Source organism: Hippoglossus stenolepis, chromosome 9 (assembly GCF_022539355.2).
Source record: "Hippoglossus stenolepis isolate QCI-W04-F060 chromosome 9, HSTE1.2, whole genome shotgun sequence".
Lineage (NCBI taxonomy): Eukaryota > Metazoa > Chordata > Actinopteri > Pleuronectiformes > Pleuronectidae > Hippoglossus > Hippoglossus stenolepis.
In genome coordinates, this window is record NC_061491.1 from 27,393,078 (window position 1) to 27,398,372 (window position 5,295).

General features: G+C 38.3%; 1 non-coding gene across 1 annotated transcript; it reads right to left on the reverse strand.

The window, feature by feature from the left end:
• Positions 1–943: 943 nt before the first annotated feature.
• Positions 944–1,015, reverse strand: trnap-ugg. Its single transcript has one exon. It is a non-coding gene; the product is annotated as a tRNA-Pro (tRNA).
• Positions 1,016–5,295: the final 4,280 nt, after the last annotated feature.

Genomic DNA, 5,295 nt, shown 5'->3' on the forward strand with positions numbered 1-5,295 from the left:
AGAAAGACAGTGAACACGAGACATTTCTCATGATCTCACAGTCAATTCTGCTGTAGTTATTCTTTTTAATCTCTGTTTTGGGATTAGAATCATGAAGGATTTCAATCCAGGTTCCTCACAGTTTATGCTACTTGTTATTTCTTAATTTGTTTAATTGTGCACCACATATCAGAGAGGAAACAATGAGCCACTCAAAACTGAGAGGAATGTAAATATTTGTCGGCAGTGGATGGCTTCACTCCTGTATTATAAACACAGACGGTATGTATATATACTGTATCCATACAGAGTAATATACATGTAATTCTGACATATCCTTTTTTTTAAATAGCCCTCAATCATTCCAGATGAACCTGGAACTTCTCTCACCCAAAGTGAGAATCATAACTCTTGATTCAGGAGGACAACAAAGAAAATAAGATCCAAGTGTAAATGTGCTATTATGATGAGATAATCTCCTGCAGATGATTCCATTACTTTTCTCATCTCACAGTGAAATTAATTCTAATGTGACCTCTGGCTCCCTTTGGCAGGAATACGTGGATGACGAGGATGATCCCAACTCATCTCACCTCTGATTGGAATGCGTCATATACACACACACATATTTAATATACTCTGCCTTGCTTACTGCGCATCCCGATGCCATTGTTCACTGCATTCTTTTGCAGTTTACAGAAACTACTCTTACTTTATAATGTTGGTAAACTGCACTGATGTTTAACTGTCCGAGGATATTGAACTGATGTCCTCCATGTTTTCTGTCTTGTTTCTACTTGTGTCTTGACCTTATATATACAGTCTATGGTCTTGACTTGCTCTATGTGCCCTACATTTACCTATAATTAATAAATAATTATAAATCATACATTTCTTTTGAATTTGAGCTCATTTCTAGTGAATCAAAATGAGTATAAATCCCTATTTCAATCTTTAAAAGGAAGGGCTCGTCCGGGATTTGAACCCGGGACCTCTCGCACCCAAAGCGAGAATCATACCCCTAGACCAACGAGCCATGATACCGTGGGAAAATATAGCCAATTATAAATATAGAAATATATATGAACGAAGAAATACTACTATAGTCACATAAAGAGAAAAGAGGGAACATCTTCCTCAGCTGCAGCTGGCGACTGGATCTTCTTCCCTTCTCTGAACCGGACCTGAAACCGTCTGGAGACACGTTGGAAACCTGTGCTCTGAACTCATGTGTTCATTTGAAGACTTTATATGTTGAATGATATCTCACAGTATCTCCATCATGTCTTTATTGTACTGTCCACCTAAATGTAAAAAAACACAACAGCTGTTTTATTCTTAAGATCCAGATGTGACTCCTCACATGATCGTCTGATTTCTCCTGTCACATCTGTCCAGTGAACATCTGTAAACAACAACAGACATAATGAACTACTCATCATCAAAAATACAAATACAAAGGTTATTTCAATCCTCTGACTGTGGAATGGACACAAAAAAGAAATGTCTCCACTTATATAAAGGTTTTATCCTCCAACATTCCAGTCCTCTTTGTTGAGACAATTAAAAGGAGACAAAGAAGGAAATTAGATTAACAATAACAAGACTAGAAAAGTTGTGATGTTTCCTTGACCTTGTGTATTCCATCGGGGGGGAAGGAGGCATAGTGGTTAGGAAAGGAGATGCAGCCTGTGTCCTTCCTTTGTTTAAACATGGAGAGTAAAGATGGCGCCTCCCTCTGGAGAGGCCTGTTCCAGCACCAGGTTCCAGGTCTGTCTCCAGGTCTGTCTCCAGGTCTGTCTCCAAACAAACTGTGGAAACGTCCCTCTTCTCTCCTGAGAACATGAAGACCTGATGTCAGAGGTGATGAGTCCAGCTTCTCACTTTACTTCCTCATCTGAGATCTGCTGTGAATCTGTTGGGTAGATGTTTTTTGTCTTGGAAAGAAAAGTTTAATGTTTCAACTGAGGAATCACAAACTGGAAGACCAGAATGTCCACGTTCTTCTACTGACTGTACTCAGGAGTCCAACATTTTAAAATCCTTGTTTGTATTTCCTTGTTTTTATTGGGATTAAATATAAGTCAAGTATTTCACAACATCTGTAAATGCATTCTACACTTTCTGGACAGATGCTAATTTAAGGTGAATAAAATTTCTATGAAGTCACGAGAAATCTAACTAATGTTCCACAAGCAAAGTATTGTTGGGATTGTATTTCACTCTTTGTTTAGTTTGTAATATTTCTGCTTTTATATCAGATATTCTACGGCTACTTTCGGTGGAAATGTTTGAATTTAACTTTTTAAAAGGTCTGGTTTTTGTTTTGATTTATTAAAATCAACTAAAATTCAATCTGAGACCTTTAAGATAATTAATGAATCAATGTTTATTCAGGCTGATGAAATAATTGATTAAATGATTAAAACGAATATTTGTTCAATTAAAAAACATGACATCCTGCCTCTCTGTTCTCACTCTGCAGGTTTATGACTCCACATCTGCATGTTCCAGGTCTGTCACTGTCACTCAACTATCTTTTTTATTATTTAAAACATGTTTTTATCATCATTGTTGCTATTAAAAATTGACACTGCTCATTGCTGCTGCTGACGTTACATTATTGCTTGTATTTTATTACTTCTTCCACCATTGCTGCTACACTGTGTTAAATTATATTGTGAAATAACATTTTGTTTGTCATTTTATCACCAATTAAAGTGTGTTGTTATTACTCAGAGTTTATTAGATGTTATGAAATCTGGCCTCCTCTACCCAGCTGATTGTTTCCAGCTCAGTGGCTCCCTCGATTGGGAGGAGTCAGTATTGCAGTAAAGTAAAATGCTCTTGTTTTCCTCACATAGTGTAAATGTCCTGTTTCCATATATTTTTGTCATGTCATTAAATATCAGCTCTTCATAAAAAGACAGTTTGCTGCTCCGCTCTACAACCTGTGACCTGCGAGGCTCTAGAGAGGAGTCAGACTAATAGAAATGTTAAATGTGTTAAATTGCACACTTTATTACTCCATTTTAATCCATCATTATTACCTTATGCTACAGAGGCAATGACGTGTAGCAGTTATTTATCTTGACCGGGTGATTGAATGCTGTGTGGACGCCTGCTTTTTAATTGGTTACCCCCCCCACCACCACCACCACCACCTTTCCTTTTGGCGGTTGCATGGATTTTAATTGGGTGCCTTTGTGTTTCACCTCGCTTCCCTCCCTGCACATAAATCCCCTCACCTGACGGGCTGACTGGAGTGGAGGTTAATTCAGTCTCAGCTCAGTCAAGCCTGGTGAATTAATTCACCGTGCAGCATATGAGCCGCCATGAAAAAAAAAGAGCTACAGTAAATATGTTTTAGTGGCTTGATACTCGGATATTACGGCTAAATTACAAGCCCAGTGGGAATGGCCCAGTAATGCCACTGGCAATAATATCTGCAATAATCTCTGCTCTATACGGAGGCACTGGCATGTTTAAGAGTTAAACAAATGAAACCAAACAATATTCAGTTACAAGCAGTTTCATATTGTTTGTTTGAAGGAAACTGTTAAATGTGACTGTTAAACTGAAATGTGATTCAGCTCCATCTGTTATTGGACTCGCGTGAGATTCACTGGTGTCTCTCTTAAAGGACCAGTGTGTGCAATTTTGTGGGGATCTATTGGCAGAAATTGAATATAGAATTCACAATTGTGTGTATTCTTTTGTGTACAATCACCTGACCATAGGAATTGTTGTGTTTTCTTAAGCTTAGAATGGACCATTCATATCTGTATAGTTAGAGTTACTTTGGAATTATTAATTAATCTTAAACTTCTCAAATGTGCACACTTGAAGTATTCACAGGTATGTCAGCTCCTCCATTCTCCAGCTCATAGCCTGTTCTTGATATTTAATAGACATTGAGCTCATTTGAAGTTTATTTGTGTTTTATCATTTTGCTTCCTATCACACTCAAAACCTTCTTTAAGCTTCTATTGTTCCATCTCTGCAACCAAGAGTTGATTTCCCACTGTAGCCAAGGAGGTTATGTTGGCCGTTGTTTGTTGGCTGGTTAGTTTTCCATAAACGAATGTGTTTGATCGTGCCTCTGATTCTCTGTTCCACAGTGGATCCAAAATCAAAGTGCTCCTCACTGTCAAATCCCTCCATATCCCGGTGAGGGCCCCCTACTCCTTCATGCTCCACCTCCCCACTCCCTCCAGCAGCCTCCGCTCCTCCGAGGCCGACCTCCTGTCACCTCCACTCAGGACCAATAGCTGCTCCCTCCCTCGGGGACCCTCTCCTCAAACATCTCACCGACTGCACCGACCCTCACACCTTCAGGACTTAGACCCACCTCCAACTGTTTGGAATAAGATAATCAGTTGTTAGTGCCACTCTGGAGAACTGTTCCATGTCAAATGTGTCATTAACAATGAATAATTTATGTTCATCGTATGTTATTGTTATGTTTTTTCAATTTTTAACCTATAAGTGGTTAAAGCACAATATGAATAAAATGTATTATTTTTATTATAAATGTTGGCCCTGATATGGTCAAAGGAACTGATCCAGATTTTCATTTTCCACTTTCATTGACCTAGAAAGTGTTTTCTTACATTTTCACTTATTCCTCAGGGAACAACTCATGGATCTTAAAGAAAGAAATAGTACAACAATATTTAGGGGACTGAAATTTGATTAAATTTGGTGCAGCTTAATAGAATTTAAGGAGACTCCTTAATATACAATATGTCTCCTCACATATTACTGACAATAACTCCTCAATCTATTTATCATTGCTGCTCCCTTCATCTCTATCAGACATTTCTTATGTATGAATATTTTAAACATTTACACTCTTTTCCATTATGTAGAAAACTGTTTCTTCTGATCATTGTTGTAAAACCTGTTATTTTGTGGATGTGTTCAGTCACACGCAGCATCTGTTGTACTTCTGTCCGTCCTGGGAGTATTCTGTTGTACTTTTACTCTTGTTGAGGGCTAAGAACAGACGCACCTTGTTAAGAGAAACTGTGATTTGTGAATATGAGCTATATGAATCAAATTAGATGTTGGCCTTGGTGGAGGTTTGTGCTCTACTGAGTGACATCCTGCACCAATAAAAGAGGTTTTTTTGTTAAAAATAACTTCCCAGGAGATAAAAAACAGTTCATTTTCTTCCAGATCAGCTCCTGGTTGGTTTGTGGGTCACCGGGGGGGTTCAGCTACAAACACCCAGGAGCTCACATGGAACAACGAGCTTCAGATAAAAATGTTTTATTAATAAATCCAGTGTGGACACAGGGCAGCAGCAGAGTG